This window comes from Oratosquilla oratoria, chromosome 11 (genome assembly GCF_046742065.1).
Source record: "Oratosquilla oratoria isolate Oo_2021 chromosome 11, ASM4674206v1, whole genome shotgun sequence".
In the NCBI taxonomy this organism is placed as follows: Eukaryota; Metazoa; Arthropoda; class Malacostraca; order Stomatopoda; family Squillidae; genus Oratosquilla; species Oratosquilla oratoria.
This window is the reverse complement of record NC_134787.1, coordinates 7,040,680-7,052,311: the sequence shown is the minus strand read 5'-3', so window position 1 is coordinate 7,052,311 and position 11,632 is coordinate 7,040,680. Positions and strand designations below refer to the sequence as shown.

The following is an 11,632-nucleotide window of genomic DNA, read 5'->3' as shown; positions in this document are numbered from 1 at the left end:
GACAGAGCCCAGCACTATGTGAAGAAAGAGTGGCCGGCGCAAGAGCAGTTAGTACCTGGGGCAAGCAACATCATAAACGAACCTCTTGTTGACCGGGAAAAGATTTTGTTCCCACCGCTTCACATCAAGCTTGGGTTAATGAAACAGTTCACGCGCGCTCTGGACAAGGATGGGAGGTGCTTCAACTACCTGTGGCGAGCCTTCCCTGGAGTGACCATTGAGAAGCTGAAGGCCGGCATTTTCGATGGCCCACAGATACGGCAGCTCATCAAGGACACAGAGTTCGAAAACTCCATGAACACGCTAGAGTGCGCCGCCTGGAGGTCGTTTGTGCAGGTGGTGAACAACTTCCTGGGGAACAAGAAGGCAGCAAACCACGCCACACTCATCAACAGCATGATAAAGAACTTCCAAAACCTCGGGTGTTTGATGAGTATAAAGATGCATTTCCTGTTCTCACACATGGAGAAGTTTCCTGAAAACCTTGGTGCGGTCAGCGACGAGCAGGGAGAAAAGTTCCATCAGGACATGCGTCAAATGGAGGAGAGGTACCAGGGGAGGTGGGACGCAGTCATGCTCGCGGACTACTGCTGGTCGCTGAAGAGAGACAACCCAGCAGCTGCTCACACACGGAATTCGAGGAAACGGCGATTTACGCCGTGAACTCCGAACTTTTGTGTCACGTAACGCTCATGTACTTGTATTAAGCTTATCAAATGTAATCGAGTATATAAAAAATGAATGAATTTGGATACGTTGACTTTTATTTCCCCAGGAAAACGGAAAAAACGAATTTTTATGATCCGCAGAAATTGGGTTTTTGGACGAAAAATTGTTTTTTTCTTAAATGTCTGTAGCGAACAATCCTGACCTGATTGAGAAAAACCAAGGGCATTTTCGGACTCAGAGCATCACAATTAGTCTAATTCCGCTGGAAAACCCTGGACGATTTTTCAAAAAAAAAAAAATTGTTACCCAGTGTAATGAGAATGTGACAGTCTAATAAATTAACCCATCATGGATGTAGGTCAGAAGCATAGATGCATCACTGAATTCCATACAAAAGTGGAACCAATTGCCATTCACCGGCATTTGGTGAACATTTATGGAGCTGAGACAGTTGATGTCAGCAAAGTTAGGGGATGGGTTCAACGATTCCTGAATAGTGAGAGATGTGAGTGACAAACCATGCTTCAGACTACCATGCACAGATCCCTTCTCATCGCTGGCAAAAATGCATTGGTTTTTTTTTTCATTATTGCATGGAGAAATAAATTCTGGAGCAAAAATGTCCACTGGCCTTAATGGTGCCACTCCCATCTTCATAGCTCTTCAACTTTTTAATTTATGAGTAAAAAAAATAGGAGGCATTATTTTTGGAAATACCCACATAAAACTATAAACAGAGAACAGCAGCCCTAGTTCCATCACTCCATCCCACTTTGTTACTTTTTCTGACTCACATGGGAATCACAATGGCAATTTTATTCATCTCCCTACCACAGAGGCTAAGAAGTCAATGAAGTGGTAAAAGGCAGTTTTAAGGAAACAGCATAACAGATGGATAGTCATAGTAAAAATGTAGCATTATTCCTCAACAAGTAAAGATTTTACTCTAACAGACAATTAATGTGTGATTCTGATCCACTGAGGCACCTCAAAAGTCCTTGAAGCTTTGGATGCATGCTACTTATGCAGTTGCTACAGTATGATAACATGTGGTCAATATCCCAGAATGGGCAGCTACGATAAAATATCACCACAAATAATTAATAAGAGTAATCTAATTTCTATCACCACAAATAAATAATAACAGTGTTATCTAATATCTAACACAGTAAATGACACTTATCTTTCTCATATCTCCACCATTATTATGAATATGATTAGATTACATGACAAAGAGGAGTGCATATATATTATGCAGCCAAAGAAAATATTTATCACAAAAACCATAAATTTGCAGATCTTCACTTAAAAAAAGTTGGTGGAATTGACAATGTCAGTCGATATAGAAAAAAAAATGGTCAACCTCTGTGGACATAATACCTCAATAAGAAACGAAGAAAGAAAAAATGGGAAAACAAATAATAAAGAAAAGTGGAAGACAACAAAATGGCAAAATTTACTCCTACCTCATGTAACCAGCATAATTCAGACATGGTTTATCCATGTATTTTTGTTTTGAAAACATATTTTTTCCAATAGTTTTCTTGCTTTAAACATACATATATACACCAAAGGTTTTTTCCCCCTTACAAGGGAGGTAGCCAAAAAAACAAAGGCATAAAGACCATTCCCACCCATTCCATCCCTAATACACTCCACTCCCCTCCACCCTCCCTCTTATCTTGGCACCTCCTGGATGATGGTCATCCCTGCATCTCGTCCACTGCCCTGGGTCAGAAGCAGTGGTATATATTTCTATTTCAAATCACTTCTTGTATTCCTTTCCACTCCTAACCCCTTCCCAACAGTCTGGGTGGACTACATTGAAAAAAATTAGGGATTTTGAATGGAGGGAGGGAGCAAAATGAGTGATTTCCAGTAGACACAAAAGACAGAATAATTCAAATCAACAAAGCAAAAAAATATATATAAATATATTTTCCCCCTTAACCAGCCCTAGCTTAACCAAACCACACCTGACCTAATCTAAAATGGTGTGTATGTGTGGTGCCCCTAGACCTTTTCCAATGGGGGTACACATCACCTAACCCCTAACAGGATGGGGGGGGGGGAACATCCCCCTAGACCTCCTAAGTAAGGTGCATATTAGCTAGCCAGGGGCAAAGCCCCCAGACCCAAGGCCATATTTATTAAAAGGCATAATAGGCCACTGGGTAACTGGGGGCCCACTGTAACTAATTTGTCGGTATATTGGATACTAAAATATGCCATATTTCTATAAATTTGGGGACCCACTGATGAGTGCCTAGGGCCCAGACCTGCCAGTAGGATGTGTATTACCAAAACCCTGAGCCCTCACTGTGGGATGTATTAACTTGACAGAGGACCACAATGGAAATAAGCTTACATGCTTTTCTGTGTTATCCTCGGCATTTGTAATTGTTACTTTGAACTATGTGTTCTTTTCATTATCTGCACTTCATGTACACTGATTCAATGCCAAATAAAAGTTGTTGTTGTTGTTGTTAATTAGTAATTGTTGTTGTTGTTGTTGTTGTTGTCATCGTCATCGTCGTCAAGGACTTTGCACCCTCCCAAGACCCCCAACAACAACAACAAAAGTGGAATATGCATTACTTTCCAGAGAGGGCTTTGCCCTTCCTGGACCCCTTTGTGAAGTGTAATCTGCATTAGCCAGAGAGTTGAGTATTGCCACTGCGGCTCTCAATGGAGAGAATGTTACCTAGTATGAGGGAAACTATAAAGGACACTTTACCTTCTTAGTGAGAAGACTGTCCACAATATTCAGTTCTTGCTCCCTCTAAGGATCTTGGATGAGGAAGTGGTGCAAAAATTTCCCTCTTCCCCCTACCCAACAGTCTGATATCAAGGTTCTGCAAGAAGGAAATGACCAAAATTAGTGATTTCAGGTATAAAATGCATGGGCAATGGGCAAAGAGGAGATCCTTTACAAACGCAAGACACTTTCATGCATTACTGAATATAAGAATTAGATCTATGTGAAACTGCATCTCACTGGCTAAAATGGAGTGATAATAAATGATATTATTTCATCCAAAAGAAACATCCCCACATGACAAAGTCACATGACTTGCAATCAGCCAATTAACTTACAGTGAGAAATGTTCTGGGTGAATCATGAACATCTACATACACGTGCAATTCACTCCACATGTAAAATGTATATACAAACACAAACCTTATTTTACAGCTTTGACAGTGAGAGGTCATCATAGGACTTTGAATATATTTAGAGGTATACAAGGAAAATTTGCAATTTTCTTGAAACTAATAATTTCCAATAATCATTTATAGATATGAAAACTATTGTACTGGTCAAAACATGAAATATTTAAGAAGAAAAATATAAAAAAGTATAAGGATGCTTCAGAACTTTATCTAATACAATATGCAGCCTTTTTTCACAGCCAGAAACTCATACCATGAAAACAATACATTGCACTCTTGGCATGGATCATTGACTGCACAACTTTTATGCAATAAATACTCTAGGGAATTTAGTGACATTCCTATTAACCAGTCACACATTTATGAGTGGAAAGCGATCTTCAATCACAAAAGAATGTTAATCACTTGGAATTTCTACTATCCCTCATATCTACTGCCCCCCTTATATAACTTATGTAACACATCTATGATTCATCTCTTTTGTATAATACGGTCCCCAAAGACAGCACTGATTATTAACAACAAAATACTATGCATGTTGCACTAATCATTGTACAGTGAAAAGTTATTCCCATATAAAAATTCAAGTCAAGACTGGTTTCTAGTACCATTTTCTGTAAACTGAGTTTGAACACTGGAAAAGTACAAGTCTGAGACAAATCTACTAAATACACCAAATTTATATTAAAATACAATGGAAAAGATAAATTTCTATTGGAACTTCATACAGACACTTGAGACACATAAGCCAGAAGCTAAATAGCTGTGACTAAGTTGCCACTGTTAACCTTTACCTTTGTATTGTTGAGATAAGTAACAGCCACTGTTCACTGATACTTAAGCCTCCTGGATTTGTAACTCTATGGTATTGAGGAAAGGATGACACAGGTGAATAAAAAAGTAAAAAAAATTGTAGGATTTGAATATGTAACTAGGAGGACATAAGATCCATATGCTTCAGATTATGACACGAGTCCACCTACAAACACCTCTCATAAAAAATGTCCCTTACATTTTCCTAATATATTTAGGTGTGAACTTTCATAAGCTCCACTTTCAACTCATTCTTTTATCCACAATCTATTACTCCCCCCTCCCCCACAACAAACCCTACAATTTCTCCCCCTACAGTAACATTTCTTAACTTTCCTCAACTTTGTCCACCCTTCTACTTAGACTTAGGTACTCCAGCACCCTTTGAACCCAGGATCTGGAATTCTAGTACCACCTTACAGTTGGTTACAATAATTACAGAACCCCTTTACTATAGCATAGGGATTAGAAAAAACGGGTAAAATTCCAGAATCACACAAGCATCGAAAGTTAACACAAGTTTCATTGTCCAATAGCTTCTAACCTATCCTAACCATTCCACAAAAAATAGATGTTTCAAACACAAAAAAGAAATGTGAAAAATGTGTTTAAGAAATTAAGTGATGCTGGAAAAGAACAAAAAATCTAAGTAATAAGTTATATACCATACTACTTAATCACTTATTTTATTTACTATCCAAAAATGTGACATTAAAGGCTCCAGCACTAGAAAAATTGATGTTTAATGAAAAAAAGTCAATGAAGGAGCAAGGTTCTAATTATATAAATGCAGAGAAGAATTTGTGTTAAAATATAATATTCATCCAGTGTGATTTTTCGCTTGCTGCTTCAGTCTTAATCTTATGTTTTTTATCACCACCATTCTCACAATTTCTAGAACAGTAATTTATGTCAATTCAGAAAATACGCTTACGCAAACACTCATTAATATGTTGCAATACTAAACATCACACTGTGACTGCACATTAGTCATCAAAAGTCCTTGCCTTCACCCCAATTAGTTGTGGTGATAACACCCCTTCCCTGAATTGGAAACCTTTGGGGTTTAGTTATAATAGCTCAGCTAGAGGGGCTTAGAGGGTGTGACTATCAAAACTATGTTATCATAAATCGTTATCACTATTCCTTTCATCGATAATATACCTTTACACATGAAGTCAGTAATCAGAACAGTTGTAAACAAAACAAATTCAATATTTTGTTCACTTGTCTGACTGAGAAGTGGCGATTTACCAAGTACAATTTCCACAGTTTTTAACGCTAATACAGCCATTAAACTGATAATCCCGATAGACTTACTTTGATATTCTGTACAACAGTATAAACTTGAAAAAAATCCTTGTGAGGCCAGTCGAAAACTAGTTATACACTATGACTGCCATATTTGTTTTGCAAACTGTGGGCCAAATAAAATGAAACCTGGAATTCGATGTTGAAAAAAAATAATATTGGAGAAATACAACATTATGTTGCTAATTAATCCGATGTATATATTTTATTCTATTAATTTATCAATATTATGAGAGAAGCTTGCGCGCGAAGTTTGATTTCCAGTGAGTGAGCGAGCAAGAGATTTACCATGAAACGCTCCAAATTTAAACTTATTTTGTGTTTAGCGTTTTTAGAATATGTTTTTTAATTATCATGATTACTTTCATATACTGTTGAACAATTGTGAATAATATCTATCAAGAAAACCGTTGATAATAACATAATATTTTGAGATGTTAGTGTCAGATCGTATACATAATAGCGTATGCAGTAGAACTGGCAAGATTTCTACGGAGAAAGATATAGTAAATTGAAAAATTATAAAAATAAACTAAAAACCGCTAGGGAAAATCGGTGGTGATGCACTGGAACTTAGTTCCAATAAGGAAAAAAAATCAGGAAACCGAGATAATAATCGATAAATGGCTGGAATATGTCGTATGTAAAACTTCGGAGATTATGATCATTAAATGTGTGTATGACTCAATCAATCAGGTATTTCAAATCCATTAGTGAACAAATATTTATCTAATATCATGCCACGACTCGCACAACCACGTGAACTTCTGCCAAGTCATCCCTGCACACAATTGCATGAAATACAGTACTTAGTGCAGACTAACCGCTTGTGCGAGATTGGTTTTTGTGGGAGAGGAAAAGAGGTCTGTAGGAAAATGAAAAGATTAATGTATATACGGAGGTTGTTGCTACTGAGCACTTTAAAGGGGGGTATTTATTAGGGCATATGTCGCAGCTTAGGAGGCATGTGGCAGAAGGCTTGGACGTCGAGGCTTGCATCCATATCAACCAACGAAACCTGGGAAAATGGACGGAGACAGCTGTTTAGAAAGGCAGAAACGTGGAAAAAAAAAGTTACGATTTCCAATATTTCTTCGTAACTATTGGGTTCTGACACGTCCCACACGCGAGTAGTTACGTATCAGACAATAAGTTATGGAAAATATGATACGCAGATGTTTTCGTTCCATCTGTATTTCTATTTTTACTTCTTACTTCACCACAGATATGATGTAATTACAGTCAAGATAGAGTTCCATATAAACCTGCACAGGCACTTAATATCACAGAGGGTAAAGCAAACTGCAACGCGGTTTCCTCAACACTCACATTTCCTCTGAAATCAATTTACACTAACTGTATCGGTATAAACTTTACACTCAACAATTTCCTAGTAGTAGTTACGTATCAGACAATAAGTTATGGAAAATATGATACGCAGATGTTTTCGTTCCATCTGTATTTCTATTTTTACTTCTTACTTCACCACAGATATGATATAATTACAGTCAAGACAGAGTTCCATATAAACCTGCACAGGCACTTAATATCACTGCAACGCGGTTTCATCAACACTCACATTTCCTCTGAAATCACTTTACACTAACTGTAACGGTATAAACTTTACACTCAATAATTTCCTAGATAATATCATGAACTTTTCACAGAAAACAGTGGGTCACCAAAAGCGATGTAAAATCCAGATGGTGGAGTGTTTCTAGTGGAGTTCCCCAGGGTTCGGTTTTGGACCGTTATTGTTCATTATATACATAAAACAACTTGGACAATATAAAATAATGATGTTAGTAAGTTTGCAGACGACACTAACATAGGACGCCTAATTAGGTCAGGACAAGACGCCAAGATTATGTAGGAAGATCTTCACGCATTGTTCACATGGTCGGTGAAATGGCAAATGAACTTCAATATCTCAAAGTGTAGCGTATTAAAAGTAGGGCTACACAACCCTGAAGCAGATATAACTCGGATAATACGTTTTTAGAGAAAACTGAGTGCGAGACTTAGAAGTTCTCGTGAGTCCTGACCTTAAATCCAGGAAACATTGCATTAGTGCCAAATGTAAAGGTAATAAAGCATTAGGTTTCATTGCTAGGTCATTTACGAATAGAAGTGCAGAGGTAATTATCAAACTCTATCTGGCGTTAGTTAGACCCATCCTTGACTATGCGGTACAGTTTTGGTCTCCGTCCTATACTAGAACAGACATCAATTCACTGGAATCAGTACACAAGAGAATGACCAAAATGGACTCAAATTTTACCTTACGAGGAGAGGCTTAGGCACTTTAACTTACACTCTCTGGAAAACCCCTAGTGCGGCGTGATCTAATTAAGGCGTTCAAGTGAATTAAAGGCTTTAACAAGGGTGACGAAAACAAGGTCATCATATTAAAACAACAGGGCAGGACTCGCAGTAACGGATTTAAATTGGACACATTTATATTTAAGGACAAAAGCGAGAACTTGTTTACTAATAGGGTGGTCAATGAATGGAATAGACTTAGTAACCATATTCTCTATTTCTAGATCTAGCTGTATCCTATGTTTTCTCCTTTTCATTTCCCCCCTTGCACCTCACTCCATACGCTCACAAAGCATTGAATCCCCTCATCCGATGCCACGCCCGTGGTTCTACGGGTGACCTTTGCTTCGTGCAGAAGGTGCCAGACCTCGCGTACCTTCACACCACAAATATCATCACAGTGTAATCGGATACGAAACTTAAAAGTAACCTAACGCACCTGTAACCAGTGGATTAAGTAGAGTGCTAACCGGTTACTCTACACTCACTACGGATGTCAGTACACAAATGTTGTAAAATATACATTAATAATTGCGCCCTTTAATTTTTTTCTCAAAGCTATCTCTCAAAATTACCTCTCCAAACTACCTTTCAAATACAACCTGATAAAAAAAAAAAAGATGGATGGAAAAATCGTTGCTTTCAAATATTTTTCGCCTCTCAAGTGTAATTTCCTGGCGGGAAAGTTGTGTCCTAATTACAACATTTGGTGGGAAATACAATGAATCAGATATATCATCGGCGGGAAACTGCGCCGGATATTACAATAAGTCAAGGAAAGCACAAAGCCTATACGAGTGTATACCACGGGATCGAGGGAGACTTATGCCCTTGTCCCATAAAGACGACCACGTTCTCGATCGAACTACATACGTACATTACGTACCCACACTAATTACGCATATAGCTACGTAAATACATGTCTGACAAATTGCAACCCCTGATTTGTAACAATACCTCTTCTTAGAAAACAGTCGATTTGACCTTTACAACTAAAGAGCAGCTTACGATGGGTGATCCTTAAAGGTCACCTGAAAAGGTTTTTTATTTTTTTATTTTTTGTTATTTCATGCATAAAAAATATAACTATTAGAGGAAGTTAGACCACTTAAATTCACATTTCTAGCATTCTATAGTCTTGATTTTATCCAAATAGCGGACGAACCTTTCAATGTCATTGTTACATTTTCCACCGTCAGTGCAACTGACGACGTCAGGGTCGTCAGTGCCCTCTCGTGTTCCAATGTCGGTATGGTACAAGGATACATGAAGGAACCAATTCGGATATCCAAACATAACTCAACTGACGAAGAACATGTCGAGAGCGAGGAATCTTCAGAGGATGAACGCCCAGAACGAGCAGGAGATAAGGACTGGTGAGTTCGTCGGATGTGCTACTATATGCTCACTTTACATACATAAATACACACCACCAACCACACCAGACCAGACACATAATTTCGTTGGTTTGTCATCAGACGTGCGGATAAAAGTTTGAAGGCATGAAATGGTAGGTCTAATACCTAGCAGACGTTGATGGGCCTGGCCCTATCTACTAAGCCCCAGCATGCCTAGCAGGGCTAGTTTTTATTTTATTTTGTTAGAAAAACATCCACACAAGCACCAAGATGATCACGTCCACAGTGCATGGATAGTTAATCTGTTCATGCAAGGAGGTTAGCATGGTTACGTCTATGGCATTCATGCCATAGGCCTATGAACAAGCAGATACAATCTTTATTAAATTTTATAACATTTGCTCAGCTCCTTACTTTATCTTAGGTAGCCTGTAGCTTGCAGAAGTGGCTACCCCCCCCCGGTCCCCCCAATTCCCATTGCGGCCTTGCTAAAATTCATGAATTTGACTATTTCAGGTGTACCTGTGGACACTGTTCCACAGCGAAAGGGCAGGGAGAGCTTGTGTTGCTCTTATTACTGCGCAATTCAAGAAAAGAAGGAAAGCATTGAGCCAGACGGATGTCAGTGCATCACCCAGCACACAGGATTTTCAGTGGTCTGCCTGAAACAATATGCTCTTGAATTGACAATGTATAGATTTATCAATGATAAGGGGCCGATTGGAAATGACCAACCTCCGCCTATACATGTGCAAATAGCATTACAGTACTGTATATCAGTTACATTCATATTGCCCATTGTTGAGTCACTTGCATACAAGTCCAGGTCTTTTAATTTGAATAATATTGCTGAAATTGTGGTAGCAGTCGTGTTTTGAAGTAAATACTAATAATCTTATACAAACAATATTTATTCTTAAAATATGTATGAAAGATAACAATATTATTAGTTAACAATATTATTAGATAATATTATTAGTTCAGTTGGAACAAGTTAGATGAGAAAGTAGTGTGTGCAAAAACAATACATGAATTTAAAAATAGTTTAAATAAAATGAGGTAAATACAACTAGGTAAATACACACACACACACACACACACTTCAACGAACGGACGGCTTAGAGGACGTTCTGAAGAAAAGTGAAGTTTCGTGGATCCCAAAGCAAAGGAAGTGCCTATTGTATTTACAGGGTGGAGGGGTAATTGCTCGTGGGGTAGTGGGAAAGAAGAGAAGGGGAGGGATTGCTGAGGGAAATCGAAGGAAATGAGGAAGGAGAAGACTTGGCCCAGGCAGACAAACGAAATGTAAACACCAAAAAACGGCCCCCCGACCAGCTGAGTGACGACGAAATGTCTAATAAAAATGTAAAGATTAGAAGTATAGATAAGAGCAATACAGTAGAAAGTGACGAGAATATTTTCCAGGGATTTAAAGAGGGTGGGGGGGACACAAAACCCCCCCGACTGACAAGACTAGAAGAGAAGTTCGATAAGATGACCAAGGACTGGGAGCGTAGGTTCGATCATGTTAACAACATTGTACAGAGGGTTGAAAAATTGGAAGCACTAAAGAAGAACAAAAACTTAACTAAGGAAATAGAAGACCTAAAAAGACGGTTAAAAGAAGTAAAAAAGGAGAATGAAGAGTTAAAGATGAATAATAAAGAAAACAGAGAGGGATGGAAGTCGATAAAAGAAAACAGTAAAGTTGCATTTACTGACATAATCAAACAGCAAATGAGAGAACAAACTGAAGACTCAGTTATTAAAGTAATGAGACAGAAGGAGAATATAGTAAGAGACTTAGCTGACAAAAAGAAATGTATAATTATATTAGGAATGGAAGAGAAACATAACCCAGATAGAACATCAAGAACCAATGAGGAAAATGAAAAAATAAGCAGTTTACTCAAATTAGTTCAGGAAGATGAACCAGAAATTATGAAGGAAATTGAGGAAAAATTCAGGCTCGGAAAGTATAGTACAGA

The 11,632-nt window shown here is 38.1% G+C and overlaps 1 protein-coding gene across 1 annotated transcript in view; it reads right to left on the bottom strand.

The window, feature by feature from the left end:
- LOC143029589 (uncharacterized) overlaps positions 1-6,093 on the bottom strand; it is a 40,134-nt gene extending 34,041 nt beyond the window's left edge. The window contains exons 1-2 of the mRNA XM_076192286.1: positions 5,974-6,093; positions 3,407-3,524 (exon numbers count right to left, since the gene is read on the bottom strand). The gene's annotated coding sequence lies outside the window, so the exon portion shown is untranslated. The remainder of the gene's footprint in view (positions 1-3,406; positions 3,525-5,973) is intronic.
- Between the last annotated feature and the right edge of the window lie 5,539 nt (positions 6,094-11,632).